Raw genomic sequence first — 24511 nt, forward strand, 5'->3', positions numbered from 1 at the left:
ACCAATATGCCTTAAAAGAAAAACGTTTAATCAGTGTGTTTTGCCAGTGTTAACTTACGGTGCCGAAACGTTGACCATGACAAGGAGAACAGTTCAAAAGATCCGTGTGTGTCAAAGGGCGATGGAGCGTGCTATGTTGGGCGTTTCACTACGAGACAAGATCCCAAATCGCCAGCTACGACAAAGAACAGGAGTGGCTGATGCAGTAGAGAGAGTAGCAACACTAAAATGGAACTGGGCAGGTCACGTGGCTCGAATGACAGACAATAGATGGACAAAGCGGATACTGGAATGGAGACCAAGAGATGATGCCTACGGAAGTAGAGGTCGTCCACCAACACGTTGGACTGACGATCTAAAACGTTGTCATAGGAATTGGATGCAAGAGGCACAAGATCGAAATAGATGGAAAATTATGAGGGAGATCTATGTCCAGCAGTGGATAAGCGAAGATTGAATGATGATGATGATCGATTGACAAAAGACCTCTCATTAATCATCATCATCATGCAACCTCTTCTGTCCACTGCTGGACATAGGTCTCTCCCATTTTTCGACACTCTTCACGGTTCCTTGCTTCTTATTGCCATTTCTATGATATTCGTCTAATGTCGTCCATCCAACGTGTTAGTAGTCGTCCTCTGCTGCGTTTGTCTTCTCTTGGGCTCCAGTCAATTAGTTTTCTGGTCCATCTTGTGTCTTTCAGTCTCGCTATGTGACCTGCCCAATTCCATTTCAGCTTGGCTATACGTTCGACGACATCACTGATACCTGTTCTTTTACTTAAGTCTTGATTCCTTATTTTGTCTTTTTTTGTCACGCCGAGAATTGATCTTTCCATGCGCCTTTGTGCCATTCGCATTTTTAGTGCTGTTATTTTTGAAAGCGTGAGAGTTTCTGCTCCTTATGTCATAATAGAAAAAATGCATTGGTCAAATGTCTTCCGTTTCATAGCTATCGGTATGTTGCTCTTAAAGATGTCTTTTAGTAAACCATACGCCGCCCAAGCAAGTGTTATTCGTCGTTGAAAATGACCAAGATATATGTACTTTTCTGTCAATTCTACCACTTGATTTTGGATGATTAAGTGTTCGCTGGGAACTAACTTTGTCATATATTTGGTCTTACTGATGTTCATTTTTAGATCTATTGTTAAAGATACGTTTTCTAATTCTTATACCATTCGTTGTGCTTCACCCAGATCTTCGGTAATAAGTACTATGTCGTCGACAAAACGCAGATGATTGAGCATTTCTCATCTATTTTTATTCTTCTATTTTCCCACTTTAGCATTTTAAAGGCGTATTCGAGGATCGTTATAAATAATCTAGGTGAGAGAGTGTCACCCTGTCTCACACCTCTCGATATGAATTTCTCTGGTGCTATCATGTAGTTTTACACGCATTGTGGCGTTTTGGTATAATGTTTGTACTAGCTTTTTGAGCCGGTAATCTATTCTACTATTGTTTAGAGCAGTTATAATGCTGTCTAATTCCACAGTGTCGAAGGCTTTGTAAAAGTCTACGAAGAGTAGTACCAGTGGTCTGTTATATTCTAGCGACTTTTCTATTAAGGTTTTACTGTTTGTAGGTGATCGTTTGTTCCGAATTTTGAGCGGAAGCCACTTGTTCTCGGAGCTGGTAGAAATCTAACTTTTTCTCTAGTCTTCTTTCTTGTGTAGTAAAATTGTTACTGCATTGTTCCATGTTTCTCTCATGGAGCAAGCTAAATATTCAAATCTTCAACAGTTACTTAACTACGTACCTCCAATTTACCATCAGTTGTAGTGTAAAATATATCAGAGTTTGGTGTTTATTGAGAGTAAACTAAATATACATAAGACCAAATACTTTCCATGTCGGGATAGTATCATGAGGTTTTTTCCTAGTTTTTACTCATTGTAATGTACCTACCTACTCACATGTAAGATAATTAAAGTATCTATGTATTTCTATATAGTTTTTAGTCACCTGGTATATGTTATTTACAATTATGAAAAGTTCTCATGTATAATCACTAATAATTATTTGCTGTTAGAAATCAGAATCAATACTCTTCATAAATATTTTCCTATTTAGAATAAATAAGTTTCGCTAGTTTATTCACCTAATACTTCGTATCTATGGAATAATAATAATTTATTTCTCTTATTTCTTTGTTCGATAAGCTATCCGTATTTGCTATTTTAATATTAATATTTGAGTCCAATCTCTTGTACTCAAATCCATCCAGAAACATCGTTAAATAATTGTAGATAACAGAACTTATATATTCATAGTTTTAAGAAATAACAAGCAGAGTGTAATTTTCATCCTCTAATATAATAAATTTATACATGTCAATATATTCTGTTTAATTCCAAAACAAAGAGTTAGTCCGGAGAAGAAATAAACGCATAGTATTCCATAACAAAATTTGGTGTCAGAACGTGGGATATTAGTAGCAGAGTTCCTCTGATTGCTGATAGAAGGAGAGCTGAGGAATTTTTGAATTGACTTGTTTCCTTCGAGGAATCATTCAAAAAAAAAACTGTCAGTGTGGAAAAATCGCCACTACAACTAATTACATTGGGGTCCAGTACATCCAGTTCGAAATCCAGTTCCAGTCATAACCCAATTGTAGTTCCATCGGAAGTAGAGGTGAACCCGTGGAATAATAGACTATGCGACCAACAACAATATTCTACTTGTAAGTACATTCTATCTTAAATTCTGTCTCATATTTTAAAAATCTTGTAAACGTATGTCTACTTTATATCCTGATATAAGTAACTTATTTGACGAACAAATACCTTCTCCCGACTCAAATTCTCTTTCAAATTCTTCTACTTCTAATTCAAATAAAATGTCAGTATCAATTGAAATAGCTGAAAAACTTCTCATTCGATTTGATGGTACAAAATCAAAATTATACGAATTCATAGACAATTGTGATAAAGCATACAATTTAGTAAATCCGCAATCCAAACCCATCTTATTAGCCATTATAGAAACTAAATTAACCGATAAAGCTAGGGCCATAACTAGAAACAGAACATTTGACGAATGGAAAGATTTAAAAGACTTCTTATTAGATGCTTATTCTGAACGCCGAACTGAAGGTCAGTGGCAATTGGAATTACATTCCTTACGTCAGATGCCCAGTGAAAATGTAATGTCATTTGCAAATAAAGTTGAAAATTGCTATATAAAATTAATAAATACACTTGATCCAGACTTATCTCCAGATGCAAGAAATGCATGTACTAAACTCTTAAAAACTCAAGCACTAAATGTCTTTATTAGAGGATTAAACAAAGACCTCTCTATTTTAATCAAAGCCCGAAATCCAGATTCCTTAGAAAGAGCTGTTGCTATAGCAATTGCCGAAGAACAAGAACAGTTATCAAGACAAGAAATTTTCAGACCATTCTGTAATATTTGCAAACGAAATAACCATTCCTCAAATAACTGTCGATATAAAAACAATTCAGATAGAAATGTTAGACATCTTCAAAATTCTAGTTTTCAAAACCCAAAATATCCTAATTCAAATCTTCAAAGGTCAAATTCTCAAAATCAAAATTATAAACCTTCAAATTCAAATTCCAATTCTGATTTTCCTCCAAACTTAAGAAAAGAAAATACCAACACTTCCCAACGTTTTTGCAGATACTGCAAAAAACCAGGTCACGTTATAGAAGAATGTAGAAAACGCGAATTTAACAATAAAAACAAAAATCCAACAAATTCTTTAAACTTCCAGAATCCTCGACAACCAACGGTCGATTCTCGAGGAGTTCGTTCAGTTCAGGCCGTATCACAACCATCAACTTCTCAGTCACTTCCTATGTAGATTTACCCTTAGTAAATAATTCTAATCCATCCTCTTGCAAGTTTCTAATCGATACAGGCGCAGATATTTCTTTAATTAAATATTCAAAAATACTAAACATTCCAAAAATTTATTCTAAGTCTATTACTCTACGAGGCATTGATAAAAATGTCTTAAATCCAAATAAAACTATATGTAGTTGTAACGTAAATTTCAAGATAAAAGATTTTGTCCAAACTCATGTTTTCTATGTCGTAGAAGACGATTTTCCTCTTCATTTCGACGGTATATTAGGTAGCGATTTTTTTGAAATAAATAAATGCCAAATTGATTATAAAGAAAATAAATTAAACTTTAAAAATTGTTCTATTTCAATCGAATATATAAAATCTCCATTAAACAATGACAATGACGAATTTCTGAGAGATCAAAATATCGAGACAAGTTCTAATATCGATGAAATATTTCCTTATGATGCTAAATCCATAGAGGATCATTCTTATTTAGAAACCAATGATATCCAAATAACCTTAAGTAGTGAAGAACTACTATCCAATCCAATTCAATCTAAATCTAACTCTAAATCCAAAGAAAATTCAAGTCCAAAATGTGTAAAATCCACTGAGATATGCACAAATAAAACTTGTAACTCTTCACGAAATCATAAATCAAAATCCTGTTCAGAAGAAAAATCCTGTTCAGACGATCTTATACTAAATCAAAACTCTAATTCTAACTCAAGAAGTAATAAAACTATTCTATCCGCAAGAACTGAAACAATTGTTCAAATTAAAGTAATAAATAATGAATTAAGCGAAGGATTATGTCCCGAACGCGAAATCTTTAAAGGTGTATTTTTATGTCCTAGTGTTGTTAAAGTAAAAAATGATTTCTTTTTAACCTCAATCGTAAACACTACTGAAACGGATGTTGAATTAAACGATATTCAAGTAGCAATAGAAAAAATTCCAAATTTACAAAACAATGCAAATATACGAAAAATGTCTTCTTATAAAGATAATACGAATTCTAACAGAATTGCTAAATTAAAAAATGCCTTGAGAACAGATCATTTAAATAGTGAAGAAAAATCATCTTTAATTTCTATTTGCAAGGAGTACAATCATATCTTTTATCTGGAAGGAGATCAACTTACCAGTACAAATGCCATAACTTGCAAAATTCCTTTAAATTCTAATGTACCTATTAGCACTAAATCATACAGGTATCCTGAAGTACACAAACATGAAGTCGAAACTCAAATAAAAGGTATGCTAGATCAAGGTATTATCGAAGAATCAACTTCGCCATGGAATTCGCCCCTTTGGGTTGTGCCAAAAAAGGCCGATGCTTCAGCAAAGAAGAAATGGCGAATTGTTATAGACTATCGACGACTAAATGATATTACTATAGGAGATTCATTTCCACTTCCGAATATAGTCGATATATTAGACCAATTGGGTCATTCAAAATATTTTTCAACAATAGATTTAACATCAGGATTTCACCAGATCAAAATGGATCCTGAGGATTCTCCAAAGACTGCTTTCTCAACTCCGTCTGGACATTATCAATATTCACGAATGCCATTTGGATTAAAAAATGCTCCCAGTATTTTTCAAAGGCTAATGAATACTGTCCTCTCAGGAATACAAAATTACAGATGTTTTGTCTATCTCGACGATATAGTCATTCATGCCGATACATTAGAAAATCATAATAAAAGATTAAAAGAAGTATTCGAAAAATTGTCTACATTCAACTTAAAAATACAACCAGATAAGTGCGAATTTTTTCGTCGCGAAGTAATGTATTTAGGACATTTAATAACTGAATTTGGTGTCAAACCGGACGAAAAAAAGGTATGTGCTGTTACAGATTTTCCTATACCCAGAACACAAAAAGATATTAAGAGCTTTTTGGGTCTCACTGGTTATTATAGACGCTTTATAAAAAATTTCAGTGCTTTAACACAACCTTTAACAAAACTGCTGAGGAAAAATGTTGAATTTAATTGGACAAGCATTCAACAACAGTCATTTGAGAACCTGAAATCAATACTTTGTTCAGAACCAATACTTCAGTATCCAGATTTTACCAAACCCTTTGTCTTAACAACGGATGCTAGTAATTATGCAATAGGGTCCATACTTTCTCAAGGTAAAGTACCAGATGATTTACCTATTGCTTATGCTAGTCGTACCTTGAACAAAGCGGAATCAAACTATAGCACAACAGAAAAAGAATTACTTGCAATTGTATGGAGTGTTAAACACTTTAGACCATATTTGTACGGAAATAAATTTTTCATTTATACGGATCATAAACCACTCACATGGCTATTTAATGTAAAAGATCCCGGATCAAGACTCGTTAGGTGGAGATTAGCATTAGAAGAATATAGCTATGAAATTATTTATAAACCAGGTAAATTAAATCAAAATGCTGATTGTTTAAGTCGTCCTCCTTTAACCATATCTGAAACAAATATTTGCGAAGAAAACAAAAACCCGGCAACAATCACCTTACAAATAAACAAAATGAGTAAAGAAAATAATGACACTTATTCACAGTTCTTATCTAAATCCGAAACTATATTAATAACAAATGATAATATAAAAGAAACAAATGAAAAGATTACATCATTTTCACAAAATTTAGCATTGTTTGTTTCCGTAGATTTAAATTTTAATGAGATCGTTCAGAAACAAATAAATAAACAATTCAGTCATATAGAAAAATTGAAAGCCAAAAATCCAAGACTAAATGACATTATATATATTTCTGATCAAAATAAAAACTTTTATTACATATTTATAAAAAATAATTATTGGGACAATACCTCTTATGAAGATATATTTAATTCCCTAATAAAATTAAGAGACTGGTTATTAAACGATAAAATATTAAAAATTTGCCTACCCAGAATAACTTTTAGCTACGATAAATTAAGTTGGGGAAAAATTAGATCTATGATTAGATTTATTTTTAGAAAAACTGATATATCTATTATCATTTATCATGATATACTAACAAATCCTGAACCTGAGGAAATAACTACAATATTACAAGAGAATCACACTAGTCCTACGGCTGGACACTCTGGTTTTCATCGGACATACAATCGTATAAAAAAACATTTCAAATGGAATAATATGAAAAATGATATTAAAAACTTTATAAAAACCTGTGAATCTTGTCAGAAAAATAAACTCGTTAGAAAAAAATTCGTAAAGCCCATGGAGATAACAACAACAAGCTCAAATCCATTAGAAAAAATATTTTTAGATATAGTAGGTCCTTTACCTTTAACCGAGTCAGGTAATAAGTTCATATTAACATTACAAGATGACTTAACAAAATTTTCTCAAGCTTATGCAATTCCGAATCATGAAACCAAGACTATCGCTGAAAATCTGGTTCGTGGATTTATTTGCAAGTTTGGAAAACCCGATATAATAGTTACTGATCAAGGCCGAGATTTTACTTCCAAATTATTTTCTCAAATCGCCAAGCTTTTTAAAATCAGACATATAAATTGTACTGCTTATCATCCAGAATCAAATGCTGCATTAGAAAGGAGTCACGCTACTTTAGCAGACTACCTTAAACATTATATTAAAGCTGATCAATCCGATTGGGACGAATGGCTAGATTTTGCTATGTTTTCATATAATACAACTAATCATACTTCAACCAAATTCACACCATATGAACTAATATTTGGATATACACCTAATCTACCTAGCAGTATAATACGACCAGTAGAACTCAAATATACATATGAAGATTATTTAGATAATTTAACACTTAAGCTTAGAAAATCTCATGAGTTAGCAAAAACGAATCTATTAGAATCTAAAGTAGTCAGTAAAAAATATTATGACCAAAAGATTAATGACACCGTTTTCTTAGAAGGACAATTAGTATATCTCCAAAATGAGCAAACAAAGAAGGGTCAAACCAAAAAACTTACACAAAATTATAATGGACCTTATAAAATTCTAGAGATAAATTCTCCTGTCAATTGCACAATTTTAGTAAATAAAAAACCAATAAAAGTTCACATGAATAGATTGAAACATGCTTTTGTTTCAGGTATGCAATAATATGGCTGACAAATAGTGAACAAATTCACAAGAAATATACCAATACTCCTATCAACAAATCACCTGGAATCTATTACGAACACATAAAAAATGTTCAATTTATTGAAACTCATTGGAACATATTAAGTCATATTCCTTTACAACCTTTTACAGACAAATTAAATTTTGTAGATCTCACCTATCAAAAAACATTAAGACTGTGTCAAAACAAACCAGTTCTTATTGAATTACGATTATGCGATACTTCACTAAAACTCTTAGGACAAATCATACCTAGACTCTTTCAAGATGAACAAACTTTAAAAAACATAATTCTGCATGAACATTTTAGACCAAAACGCGCTCTATTTAATGCAATTGGATCTGTTTTCAGGACCTTATTCGGTACCTTAGACAGTGATGATGCTGAAAATTTCAATAATGCTATTAACAAAGCTGAAAGTAACGAAAATCATCTTCTTGATTTACTAAAACAACAAATTCATGTAGTAAAAGCCACGATTGCAAATTTTAATAACTCTATTACAAATCTAGACCGAAACAAAGTGATTTTTGATAAAAATTTTGAATCAATTACCAATTACACAGATAAAATGAATAATAAATATTTTAATTTAGATTTAAAACAAAAAATTGAAGAACATTTTACCTTACTAACTTTCTTTATAACAGAATTACAACAAGAATATTCTACTTTAATAAACGTTATTCTATTTGCAAGAAATAATAACCTTCATCCTTCTGTTATAACACCTGAGCAACTAATTCAAGAATTATCTAAAACGGTAACGCATTTACCTAGTACATCGACTTATCCATTTCCATTGACTATCGATTATGCTCATAAATATTTCGATATCATTTTACTTAAATATATATATTTTGATAACAAGATTTTAATTACGGTTAGTATACCTTTGGTTAGTAATACTCCTTATTCTCTTTTTAAACTAATATCTCTTCCTATAATTCATCCAACATTAAAGAGACTTACCTTTATTCTTCCATCTGTCAAATATCTTGTTCTTTCAGAAAATAGAAACATTTATGTTACTATTGATACATTAGAAGACTGTTATTCATTAGATGAAGAAAAACTTATTTGCAAAAATCCTGATACTTTCCGATTTACACACACTAATCCAATTTGTGAAACTGAATTGTTAACTTCAATAACAAACATACCATCTAGTTGCGATACTCGTATAATTCAAACAGAATATGAAATTTGGCATAAATTAAACAAACCAAATTCTTGGATATATGTTTTACCCAAACCAACAGATTTAACTTTAAGCTGTCAGACTAGTACGCCAATATCTATTGTTCTTTCAAACACAGGTATTTTTTCTACTTCGAATAATTGCAAAACTTACACCGGATCAACTATTTTGATATCTGTCTCAAATCCAAAAGAAAGTAATTTTCAGTCTATCATTCCAGATTTATCCCTTCCAGAAGTCTGTTGTGATGATATTAAGATAAATAATGAATCCAAATTACACCTTGTTCCCTTACAATTAAATAATCTCGATCGAGATGCATTAAATTTAGCAAGCCATAAACTAGATAATTTAGAGAAAATGACCTCAGAAACAAATATTAATTTTTCAGACACAATAAAAAATAGTTCTTATTTCACTTATGCAATCTTATTTTTGATAAAATGTATGTTACTTTATATTTTATACAGGATAATTAAATATTTTTACCGACGATTTCGTAGAAATCCGTCACATAGTTGTCAACAAATTACAAATTGTTTAACACTAAATATATGTCAAAGTAAACGAAAACATGTACATGAGACAGATTTAAGTATAGATTGTAAACATAATAAAGACAATAATTATAGTGAATCCAAAAAGTGTGAAGAGACTAGTTTCACAGAGACTACACCGATAAGACGAAGTGAAAGACTATCGAGACTAAAAGAAACTATTTAAATGTGTTAAAATAAAATAATAATGTATACAAATGTTTTATACCATTTAAATGAAAATTCATTTTACAATTATTTTCATTCTTACAAAAGGAGGTGTAATGTACCTACCTACTCACATGTAAGATAATTAAAGTATCTATGTATTTCTATATAGTTTTTAGTCACCTGGTATATGTTATTTACAATTATGAAAAGTTCTCATGTATAATCACTAATAATTATTTGCTGTTAGAAATCAGAATCAATACTCTTCATAAATATTTTCCTATTTAGAATAAATAAGTTTCGCTAGTTTATTCACCTAATACTTCGTATCTATGGAATAATAATAATTTATTTCTCTTATTTCTTTGTTCGATAAGCTATCCGTATTTGCTATTTTAATATTAATATTTGAGTCCAATCTCTTGTACTCAAATCCATCCAGAAACATCGTTAAATAATTGTAGATAACAGAACTTATATATTCATAGTTTTAAGAAATAACAAGCAGAGTGTAATTTTCATCCTCTAATATAATAAATTTATACATGTCAATATATTCTGTTTAATTCCAAAACAAAGAGTTAGTCCGGAGAAGAAATAAACGCATAGTATTCCATAACATCATGATTTACTATGGAATTACTAAAGGGAGAATTCTACTGTCATCGTTTTATGTGTTTGCCTTTTTAAAGACGAATTACGTGCTATGATTCTTTTTTGATGAATATTCTCAAGTTGCTTTCATGTACTCGAATGAACTATCTTACAATAAAGTCGTACCAGGAACGCAACTCAATAATATTAGCAATATCATTTTAGCAAGTCTTTTACTTTAAAATGTATATGTACTATATTGTAACGAAATAGCCCATCTCCGATGCGGGGTACGTATCACAATTCTTAGAAGGATGAATCTCGAATGTACAATCGATGGCATTTTCAATAGCGCCTGCCTTCGAGGCGCTTTCAACGGGAAGTCTAGAAATGGACTACTCCAGATGATTCTAAAATAATACTTTTGGTATATATATGAACGCTGTTATAAGTTAGTTTAGTTGTTAAGATACTACCGTACTGTAAACTTATAAATAAATATATTTACATAAACTAGAACCGCTCGTGTTATTTAAATACGGTACAATATGTCTGAATTGTCAATATTAATGAGTCAGATAAAATGATATTATTAGAAGAATTTTTCATCAAGTAACAAAAAACAAAATTTGTTTAATTAATTAATGTTTTATATTTTGAAGACAATTTCCGAAGTGGAAATCGAAACGTCAAAAATAAACTTATTTTAAACTTTTGTTGTGGCTGATTCTCAACGAACATAGTAAATAGTATGACTTTGACATTTTTAGTTCTCTAGCAAATGATTGCTATAGAAAATTACATGCAATATTTTATTAGATACATATTTATGAACTATTTTTTTATTAAACAAGTGAGAATAATTTTTGTTATCATTCTAAAGTGTTTTTATTGTTATTTAAACTATCTTAGACTGCATTTTTCGCCACTTTAAGTTTAAGATGTATAAAAAGGAATATAAATTTATGTTAGAACAGGTGTAGTAGTGACTGACACATTTAATGTGTAAGTAGAATCTCATTCGGAATTGCTGTTTGTTCTTAGTAATGTTTTATGAGATAACGGGTAAAGATTTTTTGGTTTTCGAAATTTGATCAGGTGTTAGAAGCAAAATACTGAATATATGATCATAATTGCAAAGTATTACAGGTTTTTAAGTAGACAACACAACATTTGATATGTGAAGATAGAGTTGTCAAATACGTTAAAAATATTCCTGGTTGCTATCTTGCCAAGATGAGGTAAGGCACTGACTGCTGAGCAATTAAACGAAAGAAAGGAAAAAAATGAAAGTATATTGCAGATATAGGAAAGCGTTGGCGAAAAATTATATTTTCCTTAAAATACAAGTGGCATAAGGGTGCGCGTTGCTATGCACCAGAAAATTTTTTTTTTCTAGTACATGGTGGATATATCCGTTAGCGTCTAACCCTGAAAGGACGACTGAATACTAACTTACCAACACGCATTACAAGCGAGGCAATCTATGTGTCAATAAACCTCCTAAAATCGTATCTTAAAACACACAGTTATGTTCTCCTTATGAGTAGATGATTAAATGCAAATTTTAGCCTCCAAAACGGCCAAGGATTCTGAGGAAGGCAAATATTCTTTATACAAATAAAGCAAAAGATTAACAAGATTAAGAAACCTGCCATGTTGTAAATCGCAACATTCAATGTTAGAAGCCCAAAGACTTGTGATGTGGACAATGTCCAAAGACATGCGGTGATTATCGGACAATAAGTCTGATGAGTCACGTTTTGAAGATCTTCCTGCGAGTAATACACAGCAGAATTTACACGCTGTTAGAGGACAGAATTAGCAATACTCAATTTGGGTTTAGGAGTGGCTTGGGTACAAGAGAAGCCTTGTTTAGTATACAGGTGCTAGTACAGAGATGCAGAGATATAAATCAAAATGTGTACATTTATGCAATCGATTTTGAAAAGGCTTTTGACAAAGTCCGATATAACAAAATGCTAGAAATATTGGAAACAGTTGAATTGGACGATAAAGATCTACGAATAATTACAAATCTATACTGGCATCAAGTGGCAAGAATAAAGGTTCAACAAGAACTGTCGGATGAAATAAATATAAAAAGAGAAGTGAGACAAGGCTGTATATTGTCGCCTTTACCTTTTAACTTATATTCGGAGGAAATATTTAAGGAAGCCTTAATGGAGACAGCCGAAGGTATTATTATGAATGGAGTAACCGTCCACAATATTAGATATGCCGACGATACCTTAGTGCTTGCTAATTGAGGAGAAGACCTTCAAAATCTAATGAACAAAATAAAACAGACTTGTGATCAGTATGGATTAAAACTCAACGTTAAGAAAACTAAATATACGATAGTTAGCAAACAAAATTATATACAGGATGACGGTATAAAAGTCGGAGATGCCACACTGGACAGAGTAGAGAAACTCGTGTATCTCGGTAGTAATATCAATGAGAGCTGGGATCCAACCGCAGAAATTAAAAGCCGAATAGAACAAGCCCGAGCTGCCTTTGTAAAAATGAAAACGTACTTTGCAGTCACGATCTTAGCATTGACCTTAGAGTTCGAATGACATCCTGCTACATCTTTCCTGTCCTGCAATATGGAATGGAAGCGTGGACTCTAACTGAGGCTATCCTTACACGCTTGACAGCCTTTGAGATGTGGGTATACAGACGACTAATGAAAATAAGCTGGGTCGACAGAGTTAGAAATGAGGAGGTCCTTAGACAACTGAACCAAACAACAGAACTGCTCAATATAATAAAGAAACGCAAGCTGGAATACTTCGGTCACATTATGAGACACCCTGAAAAATATGATCTTTTACATCTGATCATTCAGGGAAAGATCCAAGGTAATCGTGGTCCTGGTAAAAGAAGAACATCATGGCTGAAAAATCTAAGGCAATGGTATGGAAAATCAACTACATCGTTATTTAGAGCTGCTGTCAATAAAGTCACGATAGCGAATATGGTAGCCAACATGATATCCAACAATCGATAACGGTCATGGAACTAGAAGAAGAAGAATGTTAGAAGTCTGCTATCAGAAGAAGGATACATAGAAATGGAATACGAAATGTCAAACATTAAATGGTACAGAATAGAAATATTCGAGGCAAAAACAAATGAAGGAGGCCAAAACACCATCAACTCATTCCATATTTTCTAAAATATATGAAACAAAGATATATCGGTAGGTGGTATTGGATTCTTTGCCCATAGCAAAAAAAGATGATATAATATTCATAAAAGATTTTTTCTTTAGATTTGCACATTTAATCCTGATGGTAAACATAAAAACCATCCAAGACCACGGTGCCTCATCCCATTCGGTCGAAGAAATTAAAGAATTTTACGATGAAATGTCACTAGCTTTAAATGAGGCACATGCTGACTACGTCATAATATGTAGTAATGTGAACCTGGAAGTAGAAATTTTGCTAAGGAAACATCAATATAATAAAAATTCGGGTCCTATCATAGTCAGAATAACCTATTTCAGATAAAGAGCTTCATAAACTGAGTACATAATTAGCACCAAAAGAGAAATCATCTAATACGTGAACCTCTTAAATATATTTTAAACAGTTTGTAACCTTTGAGAGGTTTGAGCTAAACAACTAAGTAATATCAAAAAGTACAAACAAGATATTGAGACGAAACTGAAATCACTTTTAGTTCATCTTAGCAACTTCTCTCGACGAGTCCTTAGCAACGCTTCTTGTGATTGCCCCTTGTTGCTTGATTTATTTTTGTATTTTTTTAACACGGTTTTCCATAATATTGGAAGCCTTTGAACATTATCTCTTTGATTTAGATTGTTGGGAGTTTTTTTTTTCAATTTCTATTGCTTCTTTGATTGCACATTTTCTTTTAATTTAAATTTAATGTTAACTAGCATCGTCGTTTGGTTTAGGTTTATTGTATATGCTGTATTTGGGACATATTGTCAAGGGACGACGTTGTTTCTATCTTTTGGATGGTATTTAGATTGTCTTCTTGTCTGACATGGACAGCAGAATACTGTATGTCTTGGTGATGTAATAAGACATCGATACCACTTCCTTCAACTCACAGAAGGTACATCGAAGGAGCCAGAATGCATATAGTGCTCCTCGTACTGTCCTACGAGATTTATAGGCTTGGGCTCAAACGATTTGATGAGAAAGACCCAAAATACAGGAAAGTTTTGCCAAAATTGTAGTCGATTTTTGATAGGAGAGCACACTCGAAGAGAAATTTAATTTTTTTATCACAATGAAAAGTATCTTTCGAATGTGGTTTGTAAGATAATACAACTACTAACGAATACAAACTTTTTTTCTTTTTTCGTCTTTATAGAGGGGTGTCTGGAATCTTCAAAAGACATCTCAGTCCAGGACGCCGCCTGACTGACCTTAGTGCAGGATTCGTTCTTCGCACTCCCAGCGATAGTTTCCGAGGTACTTTAAAATGTTCTCTCGTCGCCGAGTCTACGCCGAACGCCTACCTGCTAAACCAGACCCTCCTCTTTCATCCAGCGATCTGGAAGCGGAATGGCCGCTGTAAGGCAGGCGTCACTTCCGAAGCACTACCTTTGTTCATTCATTTTCCATTTATCCATATCCACAATCAATTTATCAGCAAGGAGGCTTCCTGTCTCGTTCCAGGTAGCGCGTAGAAGACCCTCATCGCTCCTAGTACGGCATCACTCCCAGACGGGCATTTCCTCCTTTCCCACAGTCTGACCCACTTTTCCAGCTTTAACTTCCAGCATCTTTCACTCTTACCTTTGCCGTTGGTCTAGCTGTCTTTCTTCCTCTTCTTTTTTCTTGATCACTGCACAGATATGGTTGCGTATTCTAGCCCAACCTGATTTATTTTCAATCTTTCTCTCAATCATTTCTTTCACTGTAACAAAATTTACACCTGTCTCTCTTTCCATTCTGTTCCTTTCTACTATTCATCTGTTGCAAACTAATATCGTATGTATCACAGTGTCCGAGTGTCCACAGTATAGGCATTCATCTGTGTCAGGCTTTCCGAATCTAGAGAGATAGGCCCTAAAACACCCGTGTCCTGTGAGCACCTGCGTCAGGAAATAATTCAGTCGCCTGTGGCCCCAGTCCACCCAATCTCTTATGTTCGGGATCAGCATGTTGTTCGTCCACAGTGCTACATCCTCCGTGTTGTTTCATTCTTCTTACTCCAAAGGACTCCAAATTGCTCTCTCATGGTTACCATTTTGCAGAGATTACAAGGAATACGTCAAATAGTGCTAAGTGAGAAGCAAGACTTTGTTTTCACGTTTTCTTTTTAACCAAATCAATACTTTGTGAAAAATAAATCTCTCCTAATACAATACTGTGTGCTCCTCCAACTCCACCTGCTAACTCTACCTTTTGTGCTGAAGACTGACTTTTATGTGCTAGTAAGTGTTGTGACACATACCATAAATACCAGAACTGTAATAAGTTTTGCATTTGGAGAGATGAAGGATATTTTTAGGTATAAGATTCCAATGTGTCTGAAAAGAAAAGTATTTAATCAGTGTATTTTGCCAGTGATAACCTACGGCGCAGAAACCCTAACACTCACAAGAACAACAGTAAGTTAACTACAAGTTGCGGAAAGGGCAATGGAGAGAATAATGTTAGGGATTTCTCTACGTGATAGAATACCCAATGCTACTAGACGCAAAAGGTCAGGAGTAGCAGACGTCATTGAAAGGATAACAACACTAAAGTGGAACTGGGCAGGTCATGTAGCAAGATCAGTTGATGACCGGTGGACAAAAAGAATTTTGGAATGGAGACCCCGAATACAAGCTAACAGAAATAGAGGTCAACCCCCAACGAGATGGACAGATGACATAAAAAGAGTGACTACAAACTGGATTCAGATGGCAAAATCGGACTAAGTGGAAAAGCATGCGCGAGGCCTATGTTCAGCAGTGGACGTTAGAGGCTAGTTGATGATGATGATGAAGAAGTTTTTAAGTTTTAAGTTAAGTTTCTTGTTCTATCAATATTTATACAATTTTAGCTAGAATGGGAATTTCAGGATTTCAGGATTCAATTCCATATTCCATATTTTATTATATATTGTTAATAATTACCGTTTGTTTTCTTATTTACAATATACAATTTGCCCCGACTCTGCATTATTTTCTCATCTATCTAGCTTTAGTGGAATTGTATATCATTTTATTTTCTCCTTTTTGTACCTTTGCTTTCTACAGTTCTTCCTTTGAGGCACAACATTGATATTTCAATTTTACAACAAGAGTTTTCTATTTACGATCCTGCACCTGTGTTTTGTACTTCTCTAATCCAAGATCTTTTCAAGATCTTGGCCACTTATGACTTATGTAACTCATTTGTTAACAGTATGCTTCTATTATGTTTCTCCTCTGGTGTTGTTACCGGACTCATTTCAAGTAGTTATGCTAAGGTATTTTCAGAAGTACGCAAACCTTTAAAAGAAGGTTAATTTCCATAACATATCCATCTTGTCACACACTTTACTCACTCCATTTAAACTTTGAAAGGAAGATTTCCAATCATTGCTACCGTTTCGCCTTTAACCAGTCTCTTGTTAAATTCAATAGTAAGGTTGATTGCCTATCTAAGTCTACACCTAAATTCACTTTCAAAAACCACCTAGCTGCACCTCTGGTTTTAACAGCTTTTGTAGTTATCTCACATATCGTTAATATCCGTTAGATTTTATATAAATTTCCATACCCCTTTAAAGATTAATTATCGATTGTATCACCGAATAGTTTAACTGTCGATTGACAGTAGGTATGACAATACTGATATATATATCACAAATTTTGCTCCCATCTTATCGCTCAAAAATAGTAACCAGAAACGAGCAATTTTGGAGTCCTTTTTCCTTTTTAATAATTATCTCCTATGGCGAGGACAACCTAGACTATGTCTTTTAACTATAGTCCGTAAGTAGCAAATTTTTTTAATAAATAATCTTCTGTCCACTAAGTTCTTTCTTAGTTATGTAGATATTGTGTATTTCAGATACCTTCTCCTAAATGTATAGCTGAGGACGACACATATGTCGAAACGCATCCAATACTTAAATAATAAAGTTTTTTTTTTACAATTTTATAATTTTATTTTGAGTTAGTAATTTTATTATTTTTTTATGTATAAAGTAATGTAATCTAAAAAGTGTTTTTTACCCTTTCCGCATATACTAGTAAGGTTCATTTTAATATAGTCAATATAAAAGATATTCAGTTTTAAGTTACCACAATAAAAATTTATAGACTGGGGTTCGTAACAGCTCCTACTATTTTTGTTCCATAAACAAAAATAGTATATTACTTTATGAGGCGGAGAAGCATGACTTTTCTTGACGCGCCCGATATTACGCGCCGAACGAAGTGAGGCGCGTAATAGAGGGCAAGTCAAGAAAAGTCGCTTCTTTGCAGAATAAAGTATACTATTTTTTCTTCAAACGTAGCAATTTTCAACCATAAATAGTACAATTCATACGCTATTTTTACTCGAAATTAACTGTGACAACTATCAAAGTCGTCTAGATGTTAGAAATTAAAATAATTAAGTCGTCGGTGGGATTTGCGTCTCCCTGGTTACAGTTGTTTGCAATTATTAAAGACAGCTTATTGTTGTTGCAACCGCAAGCGCAAATTTAGTGCGAAAATGGAAAACCTAAACGCAATTGAGTCCGCGGCTAATGATGCAGTAGCACGTTGGAATGATTGCTGAAAGTTGTTCTCCACCATCAGTATCATCAACAATTACCAATGCGTATCAAGAGTCGGGAACATTTTTGCACGGTTTCAATTTTGAAAATGCCTCATTAACTAATTGTACTTTTAATATTACTATAAATAAAAATGATGTTTAATTGTTGTAATGTCATTTGTATTGTTGCTTTGTGACACGTTTCATATTGTTGCCATGGCAACATTTTTCCCTCCGCCGTAAAGAAATGGGAAAAAAACTGCTGCCGGCGGAGACATCAAACTTTGACAGGATCAAGTTAGATAAGTAATGTCATCATTATTTGACGTTTGAAGAAAAAAAAATGTTTTTCCAGGGTTGGGTTCCAGAGGTATCCAACACTGGTTTCGAGGGCCCCAGGACAACAAGCCCGACTAGAAACAGCCCAACCGCGTGTTCCATTTGAAGGTGGCAGAATTATGGTTTGGGATGGTGTTATGAGTAGTACACGGACGCCACTGCTGGTGATGAATTTGTGTTTATGCATGATAACGCACCTCCTCATCGAACAGCAGCAGTACAAAATTTTCTGGAAGAAGGAGTATCTACATTACAGTGGCCCCTTGAATTCCCCTAACATGAACGTTATCGAATGTGCTTGAGACATTCTCAAAACACGCATCAAGAAGCGAAACAATCCCCCTATTACACTTCGAGAACTAAAATATGTTGCTCGTGAAGAATGGGAGAGAATTCCGCAAGCCCAGCTCGACCAGTTAATCGGCAGCATGCTAAATCGCCTATAGACATGTATACAGGCCAATGGAGGAAATACTTATTATTAGTTTTATTAAAACTAATTTTTTTCTATAATAATTTATTTTTAAATGCAAGTTGTACATTGTAAGTTTTTCACTCCAAGAGAATAAATATTTTTTTTGCATATCGTTTATCTGGTTTTGAAATTTCTTTAGTATTGTTGAGAATTGAAACAAAATGATGTTTAACTATTCAGAAGAGTTTATATACAAAAATCAATAAAAAGATGATATATTCCAATATTCCAAACTTTTGGACATAGTGGACGAGTGTACGAGTGTATTCAATACTTTAACAGAGTGTAAATCTATCTGTAATATAATAATCCTTACCGTTTAATGCAATTTATAATGTAGCAATATAACAATAATGTAATTGTAAATAGGTTATGTAAAATATATTCGTTAAATAATAAACCCTAGCATCTTTTTAAGGAGACTAAAACTCCTGTTATTGTAACACGATTTTAACGCCGTCTATGGTAAGAAGTTTTCGTGTTGAGTTCATTGATTTTTTCTCTTTCTAGTTTTGTCTGCTACGTGTGTGTAAACGACCTATCCCTTCTTTAAATAAAACTGGATAAGGGGCTGGTAAATCAAGGATTCCGAGTGATTTTCATGCTCTGGAGTTTCGTTTACGTTCACAGCATTTTGAGCGCTACGAAGTGCCCGTTCTTTTTTCCGTGCTCAATCGCTAGATATTGTTTTATATTTAGTTGTTTGTATTTATTTTAATAATCAAAATATTTTATTTTAAATGGTTTACAGGATGAAAAAGAAAGTAATAAATGTCGTTAGTATTTCCTTATTATTCTATTCCGCCGCAAATTAAATATTTTCGTTGTTTCATTCCACAATTTACGTTGAAGAATTTAATATGTAATTAAAAAAAAATTAAGGAGAAAAAAGATAATTGATTTTTATTATAAACAAAAAATTCTTGACGCAGTATTAATTAGGAACAAACTATTCAACTATTGTGGGAGTGTGGAGTATCCCACACAGGTTTTTTGAATATTCAGATTAAATTTAATTATTAAAATAGAAGCTTGGAATTAAACATTTTTCGTGGCTTAGTTTAATTTCATATATGAATTATAATAAAACAATATAATAAACAATACATGCACCATAGAAAATACCTGTACTCGGCCTTGTAGAATCAACAGAAATTATGTATTTTAAGCGACTTTTGGTTTTACGATTATTATTATCATTATTATTAGTTATGTGTTGATAGTAACTAGTAGAGAGTGTTGACACCGTCTTTTGTTTACAATGTTCGACCTGGACTGAGTCAATTATCAATTAAGGACGCATAAGTACCTTCTATATATATATATATATATATATATATATATATATATATATATATATACATATATATATATATATATATATATCTATATATATATATATATATATATATATATATATATATATTGTTATGGATCAGTTTATCAATCAGAAATAAAATAAAGAGTTTTTTTATTATTTTAATATACCGCAGGCATATAAGTTAAAATACAACCCTGTACTTATTTGTAATAGTTAGAATAAGAGAAGACATTGTTCCGTGACGGAACAGTTTTTCCTTGAAAGACTGAGTGAATAGTGAACGGACAATGGAACCCGTATAATTTTATAGATTTAAGAATAAACTTGTAATTGTATTTTGCGGTGGGCATTTTTCGAAAGTAAATAAGAATTAGATTTAGATATGAGATAACAAGAATTTGGAAACTTATTTCTGTTGAAAAAGGCAAAATTGTTAATGGTTTCTGAAAAGTAATTTGAGTGAAAGTAGTTTATTTGTTTTAAATATTAGGTTGGAAATTTTCTAAATCTAAAATAAGTGGGAAAGATGAATGCTTATGATTGGTTAAAAAGGAATGATGGGGAATGAGAGAGTTGAGAAGTTTGTCTGGGGAGATTGAAAAGGATTATTATGTTACAGGCAGACCAGAAGAGAAGACGTGTTTTCGCGTAGTCAATCTGAGTACCAGTGTTTTCGTTTGTTAGTGAAAAAGGTGAAAGCTGAGAGCAGATCAAAATCGAGAAGATTAATACCTCTTTTGAGTCTGCATAGTCCACGAGATATAATTGAGAAAGAAAGGAGAATTTGTGAGTAAAGAGTACCGGTCAAAAGAGGTTTGGGCTTGTGTTTTTCGGAGGAGTAGTTTGCTGGTATGCGGTTTGGATCGATGGTGAGAACGGGAAAGATTTGATGGTAGCCGGACATAATCAATCAAGGAAAGACCTGTGGTTTTGATCGAGAGGAGACATCATTGGTGTAAAAAAATAAAGGTCAGTCAAATAATTTGAATGAGAGAAAATTTTAAGATATTCTAAAGATAAAACCAAATATAAGCATACGAACTAAGATTCCAAGTTTCAAAGAGTTATTTTTTTTGTGAATAAATTATATTTTTGTATGGTCATTTTTTTTAGTAGATATTATTATAAAACAGATCAATAGATAGTTTGTAATTAAAATTAAATTTAGAGTATAGGAGTTTGTTGGGAAAGATAATTGCCCACAAAAGTTATTTATTAATATTCATCGTATTGCTTAATGAAAATAAATAATAATTTGTGTGCATATTTATGTTGTTTTAATGTTAGTTCCGTTTCCTGTTCTATCCCGATTATGAGCAACTAGGAGATACTGAACCCACTAGAAGAGATATATAAAGTAAACTGATTAAAGTAAAATTAAAAAGGCACCCTGAGACATTTTAATAGTAATTGATTTGTATGACTCTGCATAAATAAGTGAATTAATTAAATAATTGGATTAATTAAATTAGTGTTAATTAATAATAAAACATCATAAAGCAGATCACAACAATATATATATATATATATATATATATATATATATATATATATATATATATATATATATATATATATATATATATATTACATGGAGAATCGATTATATTCTCGACACTACATGGCGATCCTGTATAAAATCTAAATAGGAATCATCTGGTCCGCACGAGAGGAAGAAAGAGCATCAAAAGAAAAAAAAACGGGAAAAATGGAACACTCGTTCTAATATGAAAAATTATCGAAACAGGCAGGCAAGAGGTGAAACTGGGACATCAAAGGACAAACTGTATATCTGAGAAATACTTGGGTTTGCAGCTTTCATTGCAGCTGCAATTATGTACAATATATATATATATATATATATATATATATATATATATATATATATTGTGACGATTGGGGTTTATAGAAAATAATTTATAAGTTATATACTACATAATATTAGATATAAAAAAGTATTTGATTATTTTAAGAAGTTATATACTAGAGAATTTAATAAAAATATATTTATGTGAGGGCATTTTTAATAAATTAGCATATAATAATTGTAAAAAGTTGTATTTTAGTAGTTATGATTTTGTAGATAGATTTAAGTGAGCCATGTGCCTAGGCAACCAAAAATACTCTCGAATTTTGACAGATAGAAATTAATCATAATACGAATACAAAGTGGGGTTATTATAATAATATATTGTTTGAATTGTGTATTTTATTAAATTAGAGTGTTAGTTACTAATTTGAATGTTTATTCTGATCTGAAAAGCCTAAATGTAAACAAAATTATTAATAGAAAAGAATGGAATTCTCTGGATCTCCGGAGATGGCCATGTTTGCGAAATGGTTTGTTCCAGAAAATTCAGACAAGTATTTGATAGAACAAATTGGAACATGATCTCTTACCAGATGGTTCTAGAAATCCAAAAACATATAAATACCCGTGATTTGGATTCAAGATGGCAGTTTTTGAAAGTTTTTAGTCAGAAAAGTTTTAGATAGTGCAGTCAGAAGAGTTTTTAGCAGTTTTATCATGAAAGTTAGTTAGAAGATAGATACATTTACTTAGTGAAGTCAATTGTTCGGAAGTTTTTTAAGTTTTTTAGTCAGAAGTCAAGCAGTTTATTATGAAAGTTAGTTAGAGTCAGTGAATCAAGTACAAATAGTCCAATAGTTTAATATAGTGAGTTAAATGAAGATTAAAAATTATGCATATAATTTAATGCACATTTATAATTATACACAAATAATTATTGAAGATAAAAAAAGGTATATTGGAAGAAATTAAATTATATTATGGTTGGAGATTAGTATAAATCAACTTATAATAATTGGATATTGGTATATTGAAAAGAAGAATAAATATAAATGCTGTTTGCTGGTTTGGTTGGTGGTGTATAGATGCTGGTGAAGAAAAATATATCTTAAATTGGTAGAAGCTGATAATTGAAAAAAGTAATTTCACAAAAAAACAAGGATAACTGAAGTACGAAGACATTCAGTGGTGATTAGAATCTATATACTTAGTGGAAAATAGTTCATTTAGGCATTCAGTGAAAGAAAGGTACAAAATTTTGTTAATATAATTTAGTTAGTGTCATAACAATTTCAATTTTGAAGATAGTTTGTTTAAATTTTAGATTGTCTATAGAATTTAATTAGTTTTATAAGAATATCAGTTTAAAGATAGTTTATTTTAAATTTACATTGACTAGGTTAGATATATATGTGTGTTTCATAATAGTTATAATAAAGATAATTTAAAAAAGTACTTACAAGCTAATTCTTTGAGAACCGCGATAAAAACCCTATATATTATATTATTAAAAATACACATTGCTCATCATTCAAACAAAAAACACATCATAACAATTTGGCACCCAACGCGGTGGCTCTCTATTTAAAAGAATTAGTTTGGGAAGATAAGTGCTCTCATATAATTAAATTAATTATCAGTAGAAAAAAAAAATTATAGATTTTATTTTTAATTATATTTGAACAAGTAAAGTCTCAAAATGTCTCAAGGAAAGAAAGGTACAAGAAGCAAAAAGAATGAAGAAGATGTGGAAGTAGAAACACAACCTATACAAGAGGAGAGTTTAGTTCAAGTTCCACAAGATACTGCAGAAATGAATCCAGAAAGAGAGGAAAATGTCAATATGGCAGCTTTGATGTCATTAATGATGCAGATGAACAAGACAATAGAAGAGAATTCAAAAGAAATCAAAGAAGACATAAAAAAATTGGAAGAGAATTCAAAAGAAGTCAAAGAAGACATGAAAAAAATGGAACAGAAATTGGAAGAGAATTATAGAAAATTAGAAAAGAAAATAGAAGATAATAATAATAAAATTGTAAAACAAATGGAAAAACAAATGGATAAAAAACTTGAAGCTGCAAAAAAAAAAGTTGCAAATGAAATAAAAAGTATACGGAATGACTACAAGAAAAGGATAGACAATGAGAGGACAGAAGTAAAGAAGATTATTCAAGATAATAAAATAGATATAGAACAGAAAATAGAGTTACAGAAATGTAACTTAGAAGTAAAAATTAACGAAGACAGGAGAAACACAGAAGAAAAATTAGACGATATACAACAAAATATCCAAATAAATAGTAATCAAATAAGAAATGTGGAACAGAGAATAGATGATATTTCACAAATGAGAGACATAGGGAGACCTTACTTAAATTTAACAAATGAGA

Source organism: Diabrotica undecimpunctata, chromosome 8 (assembly GCF_040954645.1).
Source record: "Diabrotica undecimpunctata isolate CICGRU chromosome 8, icDiaUnde3, whole genome shotgun sequence".
NCBI classification, from domain to species: Eukaryota; Metazoa; Arthropoda; class Insecta; order Coleoptera; family Chrysomelidae; genus Diabrotica; species Diabrotica undecimpunctata.